This window comes from Sturnus vulgaris, chromosome 11, assembly GCF_052056855.1.
Source record: "Sturnus vulgaris isolate bStuVul1 chromosome 11, bStuVul1.hap1, whole genome shotgun sequence".
Lineage (NCBI taxonomy): Eukaryota > Metazoa > Chordata > Aves > Passeriformes > Sturnidae > Sturnus > Sturnus vulgaris.
The window spans coordinates 17,329,064-17,353,170 of NC_142253.1; the positions used below are offsets into that span (position 1 = coordinate 17,329,064).

Consider the following 24,107-nt stretch of genomic DNA (forward strand, 5'->3'; position numbering starts at 1 on the left):
CCTCTCCCCCCTGCATAAGGTGATGTCCTGAAGTTTTCGCTTCAGTTTATGCAGTAGAACTTTATTAAACCAAATATTTTCTGTTCAATCATTTAGTTGTGACCTGTATGTGCCAGGAGAAGGTTCTGTATTTTGTTTTCCTTTGTCTTTCTGAAAAACTATGTGGCAGTGTCAGCTGTGCAGTGCAGCTGAGTGAAACGTCTGAATTTCCGTGTACATAGTTTTCAAGAAGACTTAGGAGACACTGAAGAAATTTCATTGGCATTTACTGCAGTTTGCCAATATCCATTTTGATTAATGGGGCTGGAGAGCGAGACTGAAGAGCTGGAGAGCTGCATCAGCTGGTACTGAGCTGTGGCTGCACCATCAGAAGTGTCAGTGAGGAGGCTGGGTTTGGAGTGAGGATATTGCCAGGCAGCCTGGCACCCCAAGGAATGGGCAGGAGTTGAGGTTGAGGAGTGAATGGAAGTCACAAAAGCTGAGGATCTGAACTCTGGCCCCACCTTCCAGATATCTCAAACAGCTGGAGGCACTGGATAATACCATGATGGAAGAAAGGGATTTCTGAATCTCCTCTCTATTACTCTATGTTTTTGAACAGAGGAAAAGGCAAAAAAATTGTCTAAATTAAATTCTCATTTGCTAGGCAATTTTTTAATTGTTCACCTCTCCTTCCATCTGCAGCCCAACTCTCAAGTTTGTTTGACAGTATGGTAGCAGGCAGTGTCTGCTTTGGTGACAGTACCAGCAGCTAAGTTCCAGGTAAGACACGCATGGTGTCTCTTTCAAGACAGGTTCTTAAACACAGAACCCTTTGTGCTGCTCAATAACTTGACATGCTGTGTCTGACAAATTCCTGAATTTAAATTTTTGGTATTTCATATTCTGCAGTCTTGTTTTCATCTGTGTTTCAAACATTGCCTTACCCAAAGCCAGAAGCCCTGTTGCTCAGCTGCCAGGCTGGGAGGCAGGTGAGGACACTGACCTGTGGGCACACAACAGACCATGGCACCCTTGGGGAATGAGGAGTCCAGAATAAGCTCACTGAGAGATTGATTACGTGTCATGTTTCCAGGGCTTATCTGAAAAAAGGTGGAACCTTTATTTTGTTTAATGGTCAGCATTATATTTGTCCTTTGGTAATATTTTCTGTTTAAGGATGTGGAGTATCAGTTGAAAGTTAGTCCTTTGCCCCTTTGATTTTGTAAAAACAAGTGTGCAAATATTGAACTTACCATTCATTTTTATAAATAGAATATTTGTGGGGTTTTTTTTCACCTGAATGTCCATACATACCGTTTTTGTAGGGCTACAATACTTGTGTTGTCACATCTTGAATCACCAACAATTCCAGAAAAAAATAATTATTTTTCCCTTGTGCTCAGTGGTAAGACAACTAGCATGGTCTAATAATGTAAAGTGCTTGCCACTAGAATTTCTCTACACATCTTTAAAAATCTGCCCTCCAAAGAACAAAACAAACCCCAAGAAACACTAAGCCCCAAAGCCATAAAGGGCCTAATTTTGGTTTATTTCTGAGTTTATTCTAAGAACACCCTGCACTGCAAGCCACTGAACACTGAGTTCTTTAGCAAGCCAGAGCACTCATTCCCATGCTTAGATGTTCCAAAGTATATGTGTGTGGGAGCTGTGCCCTTGGGTCGGATGCCCACAATCTGCACAGTACCTGAAAACCAAATTCAAGTGTCTGCAACCTTCTCCCTGCTGCAATGTCCCCGGGAAGGAATCTTTGTCACTCCTGTGCAGTACCTGTTCTACAGTAGTTTTCACAAATACGTTCACTCCTGGCATCCTGACTCCTGACATACCTGACATCCGCTGTGCAAGATTTTATTTTAGTTTCCCTTAATCTAGTAGAGGGCTGTTAGCTTGGGTTTGCACGTGGCACTTTGACTAATGGTATATGAAACATCACAGCTTTTAAATTTCCTTTTCTTATCTTGGCTCTCATCTGTGCTGTTAATACAAGTAAATGCAGTGCAGTCACGGTGGGGGGAAAAGACACAGGAAGCAGGGAAGCCATTGCTTTGAACATCTTCACAAGCTTCTCACATGAAGTTGTTTCTTCTAGGGAATTCTAGTCAAACATGTACATGTGCAGTCTCATTTTTTTCCTAGCCCAGCTTTAGAAAAAGCTTAAATTTGAAGGAAAAAAACCCCCAACATCTACAGCCTTTCCAAGAGAGATGATCTAAGTGAAAGCGAAGATGAATTTGACATGCTGTAGTTTCTCAAAGGCAGCTGTGGGGTTTGATTTTTTTTTAGGTTAAAAGCATGTTTTCTGTCATAAATCCACATAGATTTTTATCTCCTAGATATTTTCTGTACACGCTCCTCATCTGTGTGATTTGCAATACCTACTTTGCATAAGCAAAGTGTCTGATAAATAGTGATCCATTTATGTCTCAGTGCAGTAATTGTGGATGCTTGGATGCTGCCGTGTTCTCTGATTTAACTGATTTACCACGTTCTAAGTATGCATGGCATATGTTTTGTATTGACAAGAAGAGGAGGGAGAACAAAACATAAAAAACAAGATTATGTGGTGCAGTCACTGTTTTAAATTCTAAACAAATTAAAAATTTTTGGGGTTAACCTGGCAATTAACTTTCCCCCGGCCCTGTTTTCAGGTTACAGCTATCGGAGTTAGTGGGGGAAAATGTGTTGTCATATGGAATAGCCTCATTTATTTTGACAAAAACCAGTCTTCATGCTGTGAAGGTAATGGTAGGTAGTGAAAAGAGAGTTGCATGTTGGATTACTCAACCTGTTGGCACCTACCAAATGTGTCAGAATTTTACACCAAAAAAAAAAAATTAGACAATAGCTGAGACAAAAGGCTTCTTAGATTCTGTATGCTAACACATGCATGTCTGTTTATATAACCTTATTTGAGCTCCGGGGGATAAAGTGCTTTCTAAAAAGTTTCTTTTATATTGGAGTAGTGATTTAAACTTAATTTTAAAGACAATAGTTTTTATATTGTAAAGGATATGTAATAAAAATAGCTTGTATTGAAGCAGTATCTAAATCTCCTAAGTTAGTTAGAACTGTAATTTACCAACGACTTTCCAACCTCCCAGTCTGTAAAATACAAGCTGTATGACCACAGAGAGTGGAAGAGCAGCTCGTGTTCCTAACGGCGTGGAATTGCCCCTTCTCTATTTGTGCTCCCAGACTCCCTCTCAGGGTGGGATCTGCTTAAGCCCAGTCCCAGTAGGGAAAATGACTCATTCCTGAGAACTTCACCGTTGGTTTGGTAGTCTGTTTTAAAGGTCTGTTTTATTTTTTTCTTCTGGTAGATAATGAACCGAAACCGTAGCAGAAAGCTTTGAAGGAATTGTTTCCTTTATCTGATTTCTGAAACGATGATCTCTGTATTTGCTCAGGTCCTGTTAAACTTCTCCACTGTGATGAATCTACTACAGGAATCTCTCAAGCATGCCATGGTCCTTTGGAAGCCTTTGCACCCTGGCAGAACCAGCCAACTGACACTGCCAGGTAGCATTTTATGTATCTTGCAGTTGCATTGACAAATACTTTAGTTTTTGTTATTTTTGTTTGTTTGTGTTGTTTTTTAATTGCAGATTTTGCAGCTTTATCATTTTGGAGAACAATAACATTTAATTTTCTAGATATAAAACCAATTGTGATAAAGTCGCAATGCAAAACCTTTTGTCTTGGGAGAGAAGCAAAGATAAAATGGCAAAGTATACCGGTCTTAAAAACCTTTTCTTCTTATTCTTGGAAAGCAATTTGACTTCTTTCCATCTCCCCCGAGCTTCCTGTTCTTCACAAATAACCTCCCAACAGATAATGGCTGTCCTTATAGCCTTTCAAAATCTTTCTCTGTCTAACATGGGCAGGAGGCTGGAATTCTTTTGTTCTGACTTAAGATAAAAGTCTTGGGACATGACAGTGGGAAATAAATTAGGCAATTGTTAGAGGGCTATTTTGGGCTTTAATAGCTACACTAGGCACTGTTATTTTAAGCTTCTGATTTTAACAAACCAAACAACATTCAAGGGAGGAACTGTGAAATGTGGACACAAAACTGTCCTGAGGATGAGTGTGAGGGTGGTTAATGTCTGTCTCCTCTGGGCACTTCGGCTCCCATTGAAATGTGCTCTGTGTTTATTCAGCGTTGTTGCCATTGGTGATTTTCTCCCTTTACTGAGGATTCGGGCATGGGAATGCCCCTATAACAAAGCAGTGCCTTCACCTCCGGGCCTGGCAGTGCTGCAGTTGTCTTGGGCTCTGGCTTCTCCTGCTGTAAACAGAGCCTTGGCAGCAGGAGGAGATGTTAAGAATGCAAATAAAACTGAGGTGTCAGTCTCCTGCAGGCTGTCAGTGGTCTTTCATGCTCAGCTTGGTCTTTCTTTTCACTTTTTTTTTTTTTTAACTTCTTGCTAATCTCTACTATTAAGGGAAAAAAAGAGACTTGTTTATTTCAATAGCATTTCATATTGGTTAATTCTAGAAAATAATTATTAGGATTATCTGACCCATCCTCTGCAATCTGAAGTCCTTGATTTCTATCTTATTCCTCTGCTAGTTTTTTTGGTTGTTGGTTTGTTTTTTTTTTAATTATTATCAGATCAGAAAGTGAAAATTGTCCTGCACAAAGAGCAAAGCTGCCAGCCTTGGCCTCTTAGAAGATAATGTCACTTTTTTGTAATTTTGTTCATTTATCACAAGTACTGTAACTATTTCATACCAAGCCTTCTCCCATTTAAATTTAGGTAAGAGATTATTTTATAAACAGGACCCTGAGTCAATTTACTGCTTGTCCTGCCATCCCAGACCAGAGTGACAAGCCACAGATAGCAGCCCCAGTGACTGCGCCAAAAATTTGCAAATGCTGAAAATGAGCAGATCTTTTGTGTCAGCAGGTTGAGAGCCTTCTTGTTGGAGGAGCAATCAGGATCCCAAAGGGTTATTCCAGCTGCTTATTTCACAAATACATGGAATAGATGTTGATCCACTGAACCTTATGACTGGTGGCATGTAAGCGGCATTGACACTCCAAGCACACAGAGAACTCCTAGAGAGGGTAATCCCTCCTACAGCGATAGCCACAGATACTGTCTTAGTCCATTTCACAGTCGAAGTTCTCTTCTGCAGCATGTGAAAGCTTTAAAGTGTCCCAGAAAGCCTTCAGGGATGTGCTTATTAACCACTTACTCCAGAGGCTTTCAAGGATTCTGTGGAACACCAGTTGTTCTAGATCTGGCTCCCTGAACACAGCAAGCAGCCATCATTGCCCTGAAATCCTTTCTGAAGCGCGTTTCAGACAGGAAAATACAGCAGCAGTTGAAATGCTGACTTTTGTGCTGCTGATAAAAGGGAAGATAGCAAAACCAAACACCTAACAGTTGCTAGTGGTGCCTCATTTCAGCTGAATTATCAGCTACTTAGGGAGATCTTCATTTGTATCTTTTTTTTTGCATTGCCTTTTCTGACTTGTTCCTTTACCTGCACATAAAGGCTGGAAACTCAGCTGAAGACTTGTTGATGCTGTGATAGTTTGATTCCCTGTCTTCATCTGATTATCTGGGCATGGAATCTCATCTGTAGAGTTTGCTTTGCTCTCATCTCATCTTCTGTACTTCTGGGAATGTAAAGTTTGGTAATACTTGGGTTGCCAGTAAATTCTATGACCTTGAAGCGTTTTAAAATTTAATGTGTAAGATACCTGTTTTAATGGAGAATACTGAAGTGTGTGACAATGGGAGTTTGGTTGATATGTTGTCATTAGTATGTATTTTAATTAACAAATAGCTGGATAAAATAGAGACCAGTCACTCTCTCTTTTAGCTGTAGAGAAGATGGTTGGAAGGCACCTCTGGAAGTCACCTCTAGTCCAATCTGCAGTATTTTTAAACACTATGGAGCACATTCATTCCTGATGGATAATTGTACCAAACCTTGAAAAATGAGGGAGAATATATGTTTGCAAACTTAATCAGGCTTGAGCTTTTTTAAAAGATAATTCCTTGTTACTTTTGAATTATTCTTACAGGTTTTAGTTGAAATTCAACTTTTTAAAATTTTTGAGTGCAGAGGTATTTGAGTAGACTACAAAATTCAGTCTTCATTTCTTACCCACAGAAATGAATGAATGTATAGCCCCAAAGAAATGCACAAAACCTAACACTTTAATCTGCTATAGTTCTTAATTTATGGCCCAGCAGTTTCTTGAAACAGGCTGAGTATTTCCCTTTTTGTAATAGACTCAAATTAACATTTTATGCTTCTTTTCTTTATTAAATACCAATTCTACCCTGAAAATCGGGCTGATTGAGTCAGTGGTTGCTATGGAAATATTCATTTGATACATAAAGCTGGAATTGGATGTTTGGTTCCCCCTGACTTGCAATTTCTCCTAATCCTCTCCCCGTTGGTAACCGGTGCCTTTTGCAAGGCGTCCCGAGGGGTGATTTGAGTGTCCTGCTCCGGGCAAAGTGAGCCAGAGCAGCTTTGTGATTTAAATTGGTGATCTGAGCTAACTTGTGTGAGTCTTTGAGTGATGAGACAGGGCTCTTCTGATGCCTCTGAGGTGGCAGGGCCTGGGCCAGAGGCAGGAGGCAAGTTCACGTGGTTAATGTTGTTTTCTAATTCAGCTTTACTTTGTACAAGATTTAGATCAGTGTTCTTAGGACAACGGCTATCCTTACATCTTGTTTTACAGCAAATTTATCACCAGACCATGCTAAAGCTTGTTTTATAGCAGTGCTACTACATTCTTACCCATGCCTGTTTTAACCACTGATTGTCCTCTGTTCTTTAGAGGAGATGGGGTAGGACAGGACATATTCTGGGGTTGGAGAAGAACTGCAGTTCTGGGAACATGCACATTTTCATTTTGATGATTGGGACAGCAGGAGCTCCAATTCAGGATATATCTGAATGTTTTCTACTGGTTTAAGCCCAGCATAAATTGCCAATCTCTCTCCTGGTCATCATCAGATGAATGATTTTTCTTCTTTTCCCTTTAAGGAAGGAGAACTGTACCTGAATTGTGGTTTCCAGGTTTTACAGCATAGTTTCTGCCTCTTCTGCCTCAGTAGTGAATGAAGCAACTCCAGGTATTTATTTATTCACTGACTACATGTCCAGTGCATGTACTGGGGAGACAACATTTTCTAAAAATAGAGATATGTCTTTAGAAAATAAATCAGCTGATATAATTAGAAAAACATACCAATATCTTCTCACATCCACCTCCCTCAACTCTTCTACTCTTAAACAAAATCAATGTACTTCAGCCTGGAGAAGAGAAGCTTCAGGGTGACTGAACTGTGGCTTTCCAGTACCTGAAGGGAGCCCATAAGAAAGATGGAGAGAGATTTTTATGAAAGCCTGGAGTTACAGGATGGGGGAAATGACTTCAAACGGAGAGACAGGAGTTTTAGATATTAGAAAAAACTTCTTCCCTGTGAGGGTGGTGAGGCCCTGGCACAGGTTGCCCAGAGAAGCTGGGGTTGGGAACACTCCATCCCTGGGAGGGTTCAAGGCCAGGCTGGACAGGGCTGGGAGCAGCCTGGGACAGTGGAAGGTGTCCCTGCCCATGGCAGGGGGTGGCACTGGATGGGCTTTAAGGTCCTTCCCAACCCAGCCCCTTCTATGATTCTGTGTTACTTAAAAGTAATAGCTGAGGATCAAATCCAAGTTGAGTGCATTTTATTTAGATGTACACCAATCAAACTCAGGCAGACAGATGAGGCTGGCAAGAAAGGTGCATATTTTAATATGGTGTACAGGTATTTGCCATAAGCTTTCTAATTTAAAATTTCCAGCTGAGTTTGAGTTTTGTCATTCCTGCTGAAATGTGTTTGGAGGATTATGTGCTGGACTGGGTGAAGGGGAGAGGTTCAAGAGGGGGCTTGTGTTCTGGGAGAGAGGCTGAAATTGGCTTGTAGGACAACAGGCCTGTGCTCTGCACTGCACTGGAAAACTGCTGTGCTCCAAACACGAGGAACTGAAAGGAAAAAAGTGGTTGTAGAAGTTAAAAGGTGTGAAAAGGAACTCTGCAGAGAAGTTCTCTTGCTGTCCTGAATACCAGGGATTAGATTAGGTGTGGGGGAAAGAAGCCTCTACCCCTGGATTTAGGAAGATTTACCAAGATTGTGTCTTTGTGGATAAGACAGGCCAAAGAACATTCTGAACCATCTATTTTCACTGCCATCTGGTTGTAAGGATCCTGATCCTTCTCCTATCAAACTTTTCTCCTGCTTCATAACAATAAAAATCCGAGGTTTTCTTTTTTTCGGTTGTGAGTATAATCTGCTGCATCCCTATTCAATATTTAACATATATTATTTACTAATGTCAAATCCATGCCAAACCTACTGTAGAGTAGTTCTCTTTGTACAATTCCAAATAAGCAGGAATGCCAAGTCATAGAAGGCACTTCATTGCTGAACAATTAAATAGAAGTTTTGTCTTAACTGGGATGTGTCGTTTGGAAAGAAGTTAGTGTCATCTTTATCTTGTGAGACTCTTTGGTTAATTGGCATGATTTTTTAATAATTGCTGTCTTAATCAACACAGCTGGAAGTTCTTGAATAGAATTGATAACGTTGATAATATTTGAAAAACCTAGAGCTAATCCACAGTGAAATAATTTTACAGTCCCAGAGAATGAAAAGTCTAATTCTGTTTTGTAACACTCAATAATCCTGTTTATAGTCTGAAAAAGTAATGTGTGTCATGTAGCCTTGGAGGCTGGTACTTATCAGCTGTTATTCCTTCTGAGTATTAAAATTGGGTTCTAAGTCAGCACCTCATTAAAATACTCCTCAACCAGCTCCTTCCAAGCTGATGGCTTCCAAATGGAAACTTAAATAAGTCTGTGATAAGGGAGTGCCAGTGGAGACATTGTGAGCAGCCTGTCCATATACCCTGAGCTGTTTGTTTTAGAAGTGCAGTAATCATAAGAACTGTCAAAATCCACTGGAGTTAAAACACTTGTTCTACTTCTACCACGCTGAAATGGCAGACTTTCTTAAAAAGAACATTTAGACACCAAATCCATGGTATAACTGAATTACAGCCACCAGCTGGTCTCTCAAAACACTCTGTGTAATTCTGGCTGCCCTAAATATGTCCCTAAATTTGAGACTGTCATTTCCTAAAAGAGAATTCTGCCTGTAGTGCTGAGTGTTTACCTGCTGGCATGTCATTCACATCCTGAAAGGCAATTTTCCATGTAAATCACGAGTCATAAACCAAAGCAAACAGGCTGCTGTGCACACATCAGAAAGCACAGAAACCACTGACGTGGAATTACTGAAGATGTTCTTCTGCATTATTTGTAATTGTTTAAAAAGATGCAAGCACCTTGAATTTGGAGGTGGGAGGGGTGGTCTGGGTAGGAAAACTTGGGATGGCAAGTGGCTTGTCAGCAGAGGAGCTGGCTCAGTCAGGGAACACTGACATGGGCCACGTGGGCACTCACAGACAGTTTGTCCTTTTGCACAATTATTTTTCCTGCTGGGAAAAATAAATTTTTCTGTGGGTCTCCAATTAGTGGATTTTGGCCCCATTTGCTGAGACAAGACTGACACTGGCTCCTCCAAGGAATTGGGTAAATGAGTTCTCTCTGTCCCCACTGAAATAGAAGCCAGGAAGACAAAATACTCCAGAACTTTTGATGTCATCCCCAGCTCTCTGTGTGGGTGCTGGGTAATGTAGCAGAGTGCTGAACTCTTACTCCTTAAACCTTTAAAGATTTAAGTGGTATCATTTGGTGGAGTAAAGTTGTAGTAAAGCTCTTTGCCATGTAGCTCTCTAAAGAAATACTATTTTTTACTCACTGGTAGTCTAATACCTTTTACCAGCTCTGAAGGATTGAAAAAATATTTGGAATATACTTTTGAAAATTACAAGGGGGGAAAAAAATAAGAGGTCTAAGGAGCTTTGAGAGGCTTTTCCTTTACAGAGCTCCAGGATTTTCTGTATTGGGTGGAGGTTATGCAGCTGGTTTTTATCCTAATGTTAACATATTAAGTTACAGGAATCTTTCCACTTAATTGAACAAACACAGGAGAGTATTTACGTAACTGAAGATGTGCCACTGCCAGCAGAATTAATTAGGAGAGGAATAATTAGGCAAATAGTAGTGTCCAAATGGTCCCAACAGAAAAATGTATTGCAATCCCAATAGAAATCTCATTAATGTTGTTGTTTCTGATGAGCTGTGCCTTTTGCAGTATCATAAAGGGAGGCAAATGTGGAAGGATCTCAGTGGGGTGTCAGCTTGGGTATGAGGCAGAAACAATATCAAGGTTTTAAGCTGTCTGGTCTCATTATTGTCACTTAGTCATGGCTGCAGCTCCACTATCTGCTTAAAAGCCTCCTGTGATTGAATGAGCCACTTTAGGGTGAAGTAGGTACAGAGGAGAACATTTCAGGTTACTATTTGGTATGGAATTGTTGCTTCATGCATGGGAAACAAGTTGTCTCTTATGCTGAGCAGATAACCCAGGAAAAAATGAGACAAATGGAGCTTATTTCAAGTACTTCTGCTTGAATTTGTCAGCTTACTGCTTCAAAGAATGGAAAAGTTAATGAGCACATTATCTTAGACTTTCCACTGTAATGTCACTCGTGCAGAGGAATAAAAACAAGGTTAATTAATGTGATGTCATATTTATAGTGGCTGTTCAAGGAAGCAGGTTCCTGGTCTGTCCCATAGTCAGTGAGGGGAAAATACCTTAAAAATAGTCCTCCAGCAGGGAAATTGAGTTTTCTCTATTCCCCACTTCTTTTGTCACCTGAGAATCTTTTTTAGCTCTGTTACAAATTACAATATTGTATTTTATTACTGTATTATAATTCTGAGTGCATTTTTCAAACTTATTTCATAGGTGAATTGGAATGGACTAAAAATATTGCAGTGAGAATAGCTGTAATCAAAACCTATCAGTAAAACAAAAGCCTTTCACAAATAATCATTCAGAGATCCCAGGCTGGAAAAGTGTTCCTCAGAAATAACCTCCTCCACGCCTTCCAGCTGAGCCTGGGGAGGTTAAGGGAGATATTTAAGGGTCACAAATACCATCTGAGGCAACACTGGTAATAGAAATTGTCTCACACAACTCCAATTTCTAACCAAGTTGGAATTCTGGCTTTTATTACTCTACCAGGGAGCTACAGGGCCCTCCTGAACTGATCTGTTAACAGGGGTTTGTTAACATTTTGATCAAACTACTAACAGCTGAAAAAATTAATTTGATTTTTAGTGATGGGCAAATTAATCCAGATCAAAATGTTCTAGGCTGCCAATGTAGACTGGAAAAGTAGTGCTTGTCTTTGTCACAGTGAAAGTTTGCAATAACAGTTGTGTGCATTTTATATTTATCTGTTCCCCTTCCCCTGTTAGCTATAGTTATGCTTTGTTGAAACCATAGCAGAACTATAATGCTTTGTTATAGTTGCTGATGTTTTTCATTAACTTGGTTTCCTATTATGGCAGCAGCTCTGAACAAATATCAATCAGGCCAGCCTCTTATTTATGTGCATGTCCTTAAAATGTGACTGTAAAATATTCATTAATTCTAGATTCCTGGGGCCATATTCAGACACACATATCAACCCCTTAGTGAAGAGAGAGAGAGAGAGACACTCAAATGACATTTTTATGACTTTTACTGTAGACCCAATGTTTGAAAACAGGGTGCAGAGATGGAAACAATTGGCTGTCATTCTCTGAATGGGGCCTGGAGGAGAGGCAATACTCCATGCTTTGCTGTCCAGTCCAGAACACCTGGAAATACGAGATTCTGATTTCTTACAATACACTGAATTTGATGCCACCTAATTTGATGTTACCTAATCACTTGCAGCGTTAATGACAAAATCTTCCTTCTGCTGCTTTCTAAACACAACCCTTGTGTCCTGCAGCCCCGAATTTGCAGGAGGGTGAGCAGAGGAGCTGTGTGAGGCAGGAGCTGCAGGCTGGTGTCTCTGGAAGGAGCTGGCTGTGCTGCCCATCCCAGAGAAGGAGTGCCACACGTGCAGCCTTTCCCTCTGGGAACACCCAGCACCTGCGTCAGGGACACTGCAGAGGTGACAGATGTGCAGCAGCTCTGGTGCCTATAAAATACCAGTTGTGCAAACAATGCAGCTAAAGGAGGGCTGCTTCTCTCTGTGGTGTTCTTGAACAAACTATTCTGGGGGTTGTGCTGCAGGAGCATGGCCAAGGGCAGGACTTCCAGAACTGAAGAGATTCCCTGGCATGAAGGATCTCTTCACAGCCAGCACAGAATTGGAAAATCCTAGAATGGCCTGGGTTGGAAGGGACCTTAAAGTCCATCTCATTCCCACCTTCCTGCCATGGGCAGGGACACCTTCCACTATCTTAGGTTGTTCCAAGCCCTGTCCAGCCTGGCCTTGGACACTTCCAGAGATCCAGGGGCAGCCACAGCTTCTCTGGGTACCATGTGCCAGGGCCTCACCACCCTCACAGAAAGTATTTCTTCCCAATATCTAATCTAAACCCACCTTCTGTCAGTCTGAAACCATTCCCCCTTGTTCTGTCTCTCCAGGCCTCTGTAAAGTTTATTTCCATCTTCCTTGTGGGCTCCTTGCAGGTACTGGAAGGCTAGAACGGACTTTCTGTGTACCTAAGACAGAGCTGTACTGCTGAACCCTCTAGGGCTATTGTTATCCTGGAAAACTGGGAGAATTAGAAAATAAACCTTAAGGCACAGAAACAAGCAGAAAACTCATTTCTTTGTGTGCTTTTCTTTCTTTCACCACAAAGGAAATGCTTCCTGAAGCATTCAAATATTTGCTCTCCTAAATGTTAACCCTTTTTTCCGGGCCATTTTTTTTCTGATATCCAAAAGTATTTTTTCAAAGTAAAATCCAGACTAATGCAAGGAAAGGAAGATTTTGAATAGTGGGACAGTCAAAATAATGGCTACAATGTGAGTCTGATTCAGAAATAAACAGGCAAGAGAAAGTTAGTGCTGAGAGCACTTCTCAGTGCCTCAGGAAAGTTAAACAGCTCAGGTCTCAGTAAATGTAACTCTCCTCTGTTGTGGATCAGCTGATGAGCATCCTCCTTCAGACCCTACTGAGTGTATGTCCTGCTTTGCCTTTTATCACCACCTAATTAGAGGCAAAAAATCAGGTTCAGGTTGTTAAGACATTTCTATTGTAAACCTCTCATGCATTGGCTTTCATGTCCTCATAAAAGCATAGAAGGAAAAAAAAAGAAAAATAAACGAAAACCAAAAGAACAACCCGATGCAGAGGCTAATGACTGAAAAATCAAAAAGGGAAAAGAGAATGAAGATGTGAAAGTGAAAAACACAGAGTTACTTAGGAAGGAGAGAGCCAAGGCAAGTATTCAAAGGGTAACACTGCTCAGCAGTAACAGGAGTTATTTCTAGAAGAAACACCCTCCAAACATTAACAGATCTGGTCACACTGTTGTGAGGGCAGAGGCAGTGAGACAGGAGGTGAAATGGTGTATAGCACTGAGCCCTGTTGCATTCTGTATGTGACACAGGCATTCCTGGCAGGAATCCCTATGGCAGGATTTTAATTCCACTGGAGCTGCAGGAACAGCCTTTTCTAAGCCCTGGTGCTGCCCTGCCCAGTGTGAAGGCTCCTGACCCCCATGTCTGTAACTGCACTTCACTGGGGTCATGTCTGCAGTGCTTAAACGGCTGGACTTGACCTCAGAAGTCTTTTCCAACCTCAGCGATTCTATGAATGTGCAATGCAGAGGCCCTCTGGGACCTGTTGGACTCTTCTAAAATGTGTGGTGTTCATGTATCTCAAAAAACGCCATCCTGGAAGTTTGGCTTTGCCAAACTCAGGGACACTGTGCAGGCTCCCCTGGCCCCCTTTTGCAGCACAGACAATCCCTTCAGAATTTACACAAGTCAAATAAATTAGTGATCAAAAAAAGTAATGTCTTGAAAATGTGCCTATGCCTGGGCAGTGAGGATTGCTGGGGGGCACTGCTGGCTCACTGTGTCCCCCTGGCCATGGAAATAAAAGACTATTTCTAAAATAGTAATTCTATTCTATTCTATTCTATTCTATTCTATTCTATTCTATTCTATTCTATTCTATTCTATTCTATTCTATTCTATTCTATTCTATTCTATGCTATGCTATGCTATGCTATGCTATGCTATGCTATGCTATGCTATTCCTAAAATTTCTAAAGACTTTAGCATGGCTGCTAAAGACAGGTGCTGGGAGCCACCCTGGGCTGATGAGGGACCCCTGAGGTGGCCAGGCTCGGGCAGGAAGCTTCACTAAAGCCTGGATTTACTTCTCATTCAAAATTACTGAAAGCCAACTCCTCCTCCTTCTGAGCAGAAGCCAATTTTTCTATGTGAACTTAACTGTTTCTTGCTCGTGCTTAACTGGATTTTAAAGCTATGTTTTAACATAAGTTAAAGCACTGTGGGTATTTTCCCCCTTTTCCCAGCAGAGGCTGGAGGATGTGGGTCAGCTGGGAGGGCTCAGAGCTGCAGCTCTTGGCAGAGCAAATCGCCCCTTCCCAGTCCTGAGCTCTGCCAGGTCCTAGTGCCCCCCTGCCCTCTGTGCCGTGTCACTTTAGCGTCTCTTAAAACTCTTCAAAACAACATCCAGCGGCTCCGGGAACACTGATCCAGCACAGAAAAACCAGGTCACCTCTCAGGAGCACGTGCAGATCCCATGCAAGCCACCTTCTAAAATTAGAGGCTGTGTCGGTCTTTTGTTTGTGTCACAGATGGGGTTGTTTCCACAAGTAAGAGTGGATTCTGACCTGAAATGGAGCTCTAGCCCATGCTGGGAGGGGACACGGATTTGCTCTGAGTGCAGATGGACAAATCCTGCACCCATCCAGCGCTGCCCCCGCTGTCCTGAGCCTCGCTCTGCCAGCACCACTGGGCACACCTGACATGGGGCAAGAGCTGCTGCTTCTGCTCCACTCTGCCCTTCTGCTCCCCAGGTCGTGCAAACTGCTGTGCATCCCAGGAACATCTCGCAGAGGTTCTGTTTTCATGTGTGAAACATTTAACTTGTCTTGGGTTTGGATACTTTATTTGTGAAGGCAAAGCAGAGCAGTAGTTCAGAGATAAGCAGAATTCGAGATTGCTTCAGAAACTGATTTGCCTAGATCTGTTCTGGAATTCTAATATTACTGGATAGGCCATCAATATAGTCATCTATGATCAAGGAGAAAACTCGTTTGTTCAAGGAATTTGGTTTAAAGAAGTTTTTCAGAGAAGCTGAAAGTGCTTAAATGTAAATCTCTAGCTTTTTTTTTTCTTTCCTGCTACACTACTGCACAATTAAGCTTTTTCTTTTGGTAGTTTTTATATTTCCTGAATGTGGGAGCAATACAAAATATGTTGAAGTAGAACCTGAGGGGTTGGGAGAGTAATGTAAGTACGGATTTATTTCTAAAAAGAGAAAAAAAAAAGTCTGGCAGAAGTTAGTTGTATATTCTTTGACAAAGCAGAGCTCTGCACTGGTGTTTGTTTTATAGCCTTGGCTTTGGCTGACAGACACAGGGACAAGGTCTCACCTCCTGGCCAAAACCTGCCCAAACCCCAGAGAATTTTGGAGGAGTCAATGCAGAGGCTGGAGAGCTGCAGGAATCCAGGGCCAGGCTCTGTCCTGACAAGTGCAGACACAGCTCCTGCTGCCTTTGCCTCGCTTTGGCAGAGCTGAGCAAGGCCCAAAGTGTTGGTGTGAGGCTGCCCTGGCACCAGTGCAGACCTGCCTTGCACAAGGTTATGCTGCAAGACAGTGCTAAAGCTTTCCTGACCTAAGGAACTGAGGGAAAATGGGTGATAGTTAAGCAGCTTTAGGATTGTTCCATATTTTTGATAATTGTTAAAAGTTTCTAGTGTTTCCTGTATGAAATATCAGGTGTTTTAAATCACAAAACAGCAGAACACAGCAGGGGCTTAAATTTAGACTAGTTCAGAGAAAATAATGTACACACAGACCCTCCTCTGCCCCAGGAAGAGAGGTGGGGCCAGATTGCATCAGTTGTCCTGATCAGGGATGAGCCACGTTTGTGCTGACAGATCCATAAACTGATGGGAACATTTAACATAACAATGTGCATGTTGGGGGGATATGAGGGGACAAAAGGTAGGAAGCAGATGTGTCCTTTCCTCCTGGAGTCAGACACAGCTGGAAGGAGCCCTGCTCACACCAATCACGTATTTCTAGTGTGCTTAAACTTGGCTGGCTTGTGATTATTTTTGATCCTCACATCCAAACAGGGGGAAGGGGAAGCTGTTTCTTGTTGTGATGATCACCCTCTCTTACAGTCTCACTGAGAAGGGTTTAGTCTGTAGGAACTGTAAGAAGAACAAGACAATGACAGATGTGGAGGGAGGGGGAGAAATGGGATCTTTAGGAACAGAAGGGAAAAGAGAAGGCTGGAGCAGGAAAATGCTAAAGCAAATGGAGTAATGTGAAGAGAAGAAATGATTTCCAGAAAACAGATATAAAGAATCCCTTCTGATCACCAGTGAGAAGACTTGCTTCAGTTTTTAGCGCTGGATTTACACCCCTACAATGGCACACATTTAGGCAGTTATCCCTCAAAAAAGTCCTGAAAGGGGGGGGATTTTACTTCTAAGCTTCCTCTTCAAGTGTACCCCAAAATAATCAATGAGTATAAAACCAGTAGTAAAACGGAAATCTTCTGATTTTGTGAGTGCCCAGCTCCATTTTTTTCTAATTAATAGAATTTTGATTGACATCCTGAATCCTATAAAGGCTTATAAAGGGATCAGAACACAGCAACACTTGCATTGTCCGAGTGGCAAAGGTAGAGTAAATCTATGGCTTTACTTTTCCAAGCCCTTTAGGATCAACTTTCCTCGTGTAAGTGTTAGCAAAGAAATAATCCATGCATGCTTATTGCTTCTTTCATGCTTGTGTGATTTTAATGATAATGAAATAGTACATGTCTGAGATCCAAAGGCAAACCACAGTCAAGTGTGCCTGGCTCATTGCTCCTCTCTGAAAAAAAGTGGGAAACCTCTGTGTGAGGCTGTTCTGGAAGGCTCAGAGCTTCACCCTGCTCTCTCATGTAGATATACTTAGGTAGATATCTGATACTTGCTGAATTTTGTAGTAATTGGTTACAGAAGGGGAAAAAATGTGTTTTCTTGTGCACAGGGAGAATTTCCTGATGGTCTGAAACGTGCAACTAGGCTTTTCTTATCTGCAAAATGGATTGAAGCAGGTCTGGAAATATATAATAATATATTATACATAATAATAATCTAGAATATATAATAATAGTAGCCAATCTTGTAACATGGGTCAGTGAAATAGGGATGCAGGAAAACTGAGGTAAGCAGCATAAAAGAGTCTTTTTAAATCCAACATTTCCTTGGTATTTGTGAGACTCACTCAGAGTGTTTCTTTACTCCTGTGTGTGGTGTCCCTGTGCACATGCAGCTGCTCTGCTACTGAGTGCTGATGGAGATGGACCAGGACTAAATAATGAAATAATCCATGGAAAAAGCAGGTTTCAGTAGGGATGGCACCTTCTTATGTGTGCTCATAAAGCTGAACACTGGAAGTAATTTAACACAAGCTACAGGATAATAACACTTGTGCAGATGTTTTGAAATATGTATTACTGATTTTTTTCTTTTCTGGTTTTGTCTCTTAGAGATCATGCTGCTCCATGTGTCCTTTCATCTGTCCCTTATAATAATTTGTGGATCCAAGTGTAGAGATCTCAAAGGTAGGTCCCACCAGATATTTCTGTTCTGTACAGGGAAATACACAGACTGATTCTGCATTAAAGAATGCAGTATGAGCTCAACCTATGCATCAAAGAACCCACAAAAGAAAACCCCAGCTTTACCTCTCAGTTCAAGTTTCTCTTCTCAGTCAGTTTTCAGACAGAGATCAGAGAGGAATGAACTCATGATGCAGAATTGTGATAAAAACATTGAAAATAATTCAGTCAACAACCATGAGCCTGCTGGAAAGCAGACTTCAGTGGTTGCTGTTTCCTGGGTGAACTTTAGCTGGAACTCTGGTCAGCACTGCAGTTCTTCCAGCAGCTGAGGCTGGGGTGACTCTAGCACTGCAGTGTGACAGGGAAGTGTTGCCCTCCCTTCCCCATTCCCCCTCTGGCTTCTCAAATCTTTATAAATTGGTTTTCTCTCCATACTGGGTATTGATAAGGAGTACCTGAGAGCTGTGATCTTATTTTCCTTCCTGCTTTTTTTTTTCCCACTCAGAAGCAAGTGCTTTTTACTTATTTACAAATGGATGGATCCAGTTTTATGCTGTTACATAAAGATGGTAAATCCAACTGGGCACCTACATTCACTTAACCACAAGAAGTTTTTCACCTGGCAAGCATGCAACATTTGAAATATTCCTTCCCAATACTGGACCAAAATTCTCTCTATTTAGAATTGCATTTAGTTGCATTTTCTTGAGAGACATCTTATTTGCAGCTCTTATGTTAAAAAGGGAAACATTTATTCATTGCAACTGATTTATGGTAAAACTAATTTACCACCTGGGTAACTTTTGATTCTAATGAAGTGATCTCAGTTATAAAGTATGACCTTCTTAGGAGGAAGACATTTTCAGGTACAAGTCACCTGTAATTTTACAAGACAAAACACAAAGATTGCATTTGTAGATAATGAATTTTAGACAGCATTGGTGACTCAGAGAGAGACTGATTAGAAAGTCTGCAAGAGGAGATGCAACCCTTGCAACAATTCTCTGTGGATCCCAGGGTGATCAGTGTGAGAAAGAGATGATTATGCCAGAAGCCTTCAGTTCAGAGAAGAGACAAACTTGGAATGCAGGAGAGGTTATAAAACCATTGGTGAGATAAGATAAAGCCTGGCTGTTCAGCAGCTCCTCAAACACAAGAACTCCAGAGGCATTGCACAAACCTGATGGAGTCAGCATGTGTACATGGGGAAATCCAGGGTGAACTTGGGGAGCTTATTCCCAAAGGATATCAAAGTCTCCTTGCTTGGAGGAAGTACCCCTACAATGGCACACATTTAGGCAGTTGTCCCTCAAAAAGCCCTGAGGGGGGGGGAGTCTTACTTCTAAGTACCCCAAAGTGTACCCCAAAATAATCAACGAGTATAAAATCAGTACTAAAAGGAAATCTGATTTTTTGAGTGTCCAGCTCTGTTTTTTTTTGTAATTAGGGAATAGAGGGAATAGAGGGAGTAGAGGGAATAGAAATATGCTGAGGACACAGCTGGTTTTGAGCATGGTTCTGTTGGTTTTGCTGTGCAGAAAGACTGCTGGGCATTTGCAGCACAGTAAACACAGTGAGACTTCAAGTAGGTGCCACATAGCTGGGTGTGATCATCCATCTTCCTGCTCCACTGACAGATTCCATGGTCAAGGGTGGGCACTGTGGAGAGCACGAGGGTCACAAGGATGATTTCACTGTGTCTGGCAGGGGAACAGCAGAATCTTTCACTGATCTGGTAAATGGGCTCAACTGACAGCCCTGCTCCATTCAAAGCTGTGCTGAGGATCCTGTGGCAACGAGTTGTGTAAACACAGGAGGCAAAGAATGTTCTCTGTGATTCCCAAGGTGGGGAACAGGCACAGTGTTGGATCCCAGAACCCTGGGGGGTTTGAGCTTTCTGTGCTTTCTGGCACTGAGCCCCAGGAGAACACTGCTTTTCACCTGAGCCCTTGGAGAAGGCTCCAAATTTGAGTGATGGAGTTAAAATCACGGGTGTGGAGTTAAATAAAAGTGTGTGATTTCACATGGTGAAGGGTTTTAAATTTGAGGTTTTTATAGGATAGTAATAGGTATGGGACAAGATGGAGGATTTTGGGTGGTGTCTCTGTTCTGTGTTCCTCTCCATGGTTTCAGGCAGTAGTTTCTGGTTGGTCACTCAGTGTCACACTGAGGGTCATGGGAATCTAGTGGGTTAAAAGCATAAATAATATAGGTGTCAATTCTCTATTGGACTGTTTGGCTTTAAGAGACCTTGTAGTAGCTGGATCTTTCTCCATTTTACTCGCTTCTACCTGGTGCTAGAAGTGCTGCTGAACTTTCTGTACTTTTTGTAAAATTTAATAAACAACCAAGCCCGAACAGGAGAAAATCAGTTTCCCTCGTAGTTTTTTAATCCTGGTTCTGAGTGAAGACAAACGAGACTCCAGACAAACCACTGATTAAGTGGTGCAAAACTGCACCACCTTTACAGCACAGCTCTCTGGACAAAGCACAAGGGCTCTCAGGGAGCAGAGCACTGTGCCTGCAGGATTCCTGCTCGGGGGCTGATAAGGACAGGAACTGCATGGCAGAGTTCATCTGTGCAGGGAGAAGGGGTGGAGCAAGAGAACTGGGAAATGCTGGCCTGGACAAGTGTCTGTGGTAGCAGCCAGGAGGAAATTCTCTACTTTGCCCTGTTTGTGGCAGCAGCAGCATTGCTGCCCTGACTCACTTGCGAGGATCCATGACTGGTACATTTTTTACTCGACTTAATTCTTGGAAACAGCAAAATTAGCACAGCAAACTTTCCTTGATATTCTGGGGCTTTTGACACTTACTGAAGCAAGGATCACTGACTCAGTTTCCAGCTGGACCAGGCTCTCGAGGGATACTGGTGGGACAAAGCTTCTGCAGCACTTCCCTGTTGGAGTCTCCTCACCCTGACTGAAGTGCTCAGGCATGCCAGAAGGAAGCTCTTTTTTTTTTTTTTTTCTTGGCAGAAGTTGCTGGTTTATATTTAAAAGAACTATTCTGGAGCTTGGTATTTTAATTATTTTGAATCAACTTTTGAATAAATTGTTGCTATTAAATAAAGGATTCATCATCTGGAAAAGACCTTTAACTTTGGCTAGGAATAACTGCTAGACAGTGTGTTTATTTATTTCGGTTTCAATCTGCTGCTGTTACAGACTTTGAGTTTCTTTTCCTGAAGAAACGTGGGGAGGAGGGGCACATAAATCCAAATTTTATTCTGCACTAATTGCCTTGTTCTGAATTGCACAAAACAGTTGATCTTTTTTCACTATAAAATTTCAGGCTAGAAGGATCCTTAACACAAGAGATAATATGAAATGCAAAAGTGTTTGTTGAACAGGAGATGGAAGCTTCTCTCTGTGTGATAATTTACTTTTCTTGTTTCACAGCTAAAACTGGCCTGTTGTGGCTGGGTGAGATGTAGCAGCACTACAGCCAGGAGAGGGGGTGAGCTGCATCCAGTTTGATTGAAGTTTTTTTTTTCTGCGTGGTGAAAACAGGTATCCTCACCCAGCAAAAATAAATTCCACCTAATGTGAATTTTGTTAGCCATTAGTTTTTGCCTGGAAAAGAGCAAGAACTAAGAAAAATTAGCCAGAGACATTCGAATGTAATTGGAACATATGACAGCAAAAGGGTCACTCCTATTACAGCAGACAGTTAAAAATACATATTTTTATCACCCTATGTCGAATTGAACATCCTCAGATCCATGACAAATGGACAGTTGGAAATGAGGGGTGACAGGTTGCCATTTTCTTCCACTTATGGTTATTTTTCTTCTAGGAATGCGGCTGAAGACCTTTGAGGAACTATGCAGCATCACTGTTCCTCAGCAAAAAGCAGCATTTCTGCCATGTGGAGGCTTCAAACAGCCCCACAAACTGCTAATGCACCTGCTCAGCAGTGTGCTGTAATGGCAATAATGAATAATAAATGCTGCTGCCTCCTTCATAGCATTACCAAACCTTTATTTTCTCCAGGAAAGTTTACAAAATCCTAAGTCATCCTGTGCCCAGACTGGCCATAAAAATACCTTCCACAGGTTACAAAAGAACACTTTGTGTTGTAACAAAGGTCTTAATTTTTCTTCCTGTTTGCCTTGGACTTCCCAGTCATTTGTATTTATTTAGAAGTGACTTCCAGCTGTACCCCTAACAAAAATTCAGCAATGTAAAGACTTGATATATAAGGTTCTGGGCATTACATTTGCTTAAATTTGTAAAGCTCACCTGTATTAGAAGTGTGTCTATAAAGGAAAAATCCTAGGAATGTATAAAACTTGTTTTTGCAAAATTTGAGTTGATCAAGTCTGTTGGCCACTGGGTTGATCAGTGATCTACAGCAACAGCTTTTGGTTTCTTTTCCCAGCCTTGATGTTGAGGAACTTGTCTATATTTTGAATTTCAGCTTTGTTAAGTACTTTCAAACTTAATAGTAAGATGTTATTTGTGGTTGCAGCCATTACAAGGCAGATTACTTTCCAAACACTCAGGAAATTCCTAATTCAAGGGAGAAAGGAAGGAAACAGGAAAAAAAAATTATAATTAAGCCAGATCTAAGTAACACAAGTAACACACCAAGGAAAGGTCTATAATAGAATTCCCTCAGGGAGGGGAGCAAGGCTGGTGCCTGGATGATTCCACAGGAATGGATCTTTCATGGCAAGTCTCTGGTGGAAAGAACACAGGGCTCCCTTCCCCAGTGGAAAATCTCTGTAATTCTGTCAGGCATTGTGTGACCTGTAATTATGGCCCTGTGCTCTTTTATTAATTTATACTCCTACTTTACTTTGCTTGTGTCCAAGCACATCCGTATTGTGATGCAAATTCACCAGCAGCATGAAGGCCAAGTTCCAAGTAAGTGTTCCTAAGGGAGTTTTTGTCATACCTGTTCAAATCACGAGTCAGGGAATAAAAAAGAAAACCTGCATTCGAAACATTAATTTAACATGTTAGTACAGATCTGGATTCATTAATAAAATACAAACTCTCTGATGACCAAACCGGTGCAAACTTAGGTTTCATTTACCCGTGTGAGAGGTTTTATTTCTCCCTGTGCCTCTCCTGAATTTCCCATGGAGTACAATTCTCAGAATAAGCATGGCTGTAATGCAACCTTGCATCAAACAAACTGAAGTTTGTATGTATAGACCACTTGGATATTTCCAAAGAAAATAAACATGATGTTGGTCTTAATGTGTTCAGCAGCTTTGCTCTTCAGAAGGATGAAGAAAATGGTATCTTTGAGTATTTCCTTTCATTGGATTGCAAATGAGGTACTACAAATTTCGAATATTTTGTCTTAAAATACCATTTCCTTTGTAAGGATAACAGTTAACTCCTTTGTCTGTGTCTGTAACTGCAAGAAACATCCCACAGAACCCCAGACTGGTTTGGGTTGGAAGGGTCCTTAAAGACCCCCTGCCATGGGCAGGGACCCCTTTATCTGCAAATCAATATCACAGCTTCCATTTGTCCTCCTGGCACACTCTGATTTCACCGTGTCTGCACTGGGGGAAAGCACAAGGTCTGTGACAGGAGGCACCACGAGAAATGATCCAAAGATGGGCCTGCATCTCCTGTTTCAGACCTGTTAAAACAATGCCCCTCTCTTCTCCCCTGGCAACAAGTTCCAGGAATGTGTTACCTGTTGTAATTTTTAACCTTTTGTAGTTGGGATTGATGCCTCCTTGTTCCCTTTTCAGCGAGTTGGTGATCAGATCTGCTCCTGCACGGTACTCAAACTTAATCCTAACAGCCTCTGGCTAAGTTGTTTCAGCTGGTGGCCATTTAAATCTCTTTCTAGACATTTCTCCCTCTGATGTTGTTGGTAGAACAGGATTAATCCTGCTGTCAGGAGCACAGGGCAGCCATGGCAGCTGTTCCCGGGGGTTCGGGCAGGAACTCCGGCCGAAGTGCCCCCAGCATTCCCCAGCGAGGGAGAGTCAATAAAGACCTGCAGGGCCGATCAATGGCTTTGGTATTTCCCTTCCCCGCCGTGCCCGAGCCGAGCCGGGGGGGCCGGGCAGGGCAGGGCTCCCACCCCGCACCGCTCGGAGCGGCTGAGTTCCGACTTATCGCTCTCCGGCTCCTGCCCGCCCCCAAACCCTGCTCCTGCCGCTCGCTCCGTGCCCGTGTGTCAAGGGCCGCTTCCTTGGCCGCCTCCTGCGAGCATTAACCGGCTTTGCCGTCCTGAACGAGAGACTGGGGCGAGTGCCAGAGAGGCAGAGTGAAACTTTTCCGCCGTGACTTTGGCCGTCACCACCCCCCTGCCCGGTCACTCCCCGTGCCCTCCCTCCCTCCCGGTCTCTCCACTGCCCCCGACGGCGGCTCTG

The 24,107-nt window shown here is 42.1% G+C and overlaps 1 long non-coding RNA gene across 1 annotated transcript; it reads left to right on the top strand.

Annotated features, from left to right (window-relative positions):
* The first annotated feature begins 3,176 nt into the window (after nucleotides 1-3,176).
* On the top strand, nucleotides 3,177-22,921 carry LOC106849157 (uncharacterized). The gene is made up of 4 exons (XR_015805927.1): nucleotides 3,177-3,296; nucleotides 3,411-3,522; nucleotides 17,684-17,758; nucleotides 21,160-22,921. It is a non-coding gene; the product is annotated as an uncharacterized LOC106849157 (long non-coding RNA).
* Nucleotides 22,922-24,107: the final 1,186 nt, after the last annotated feature.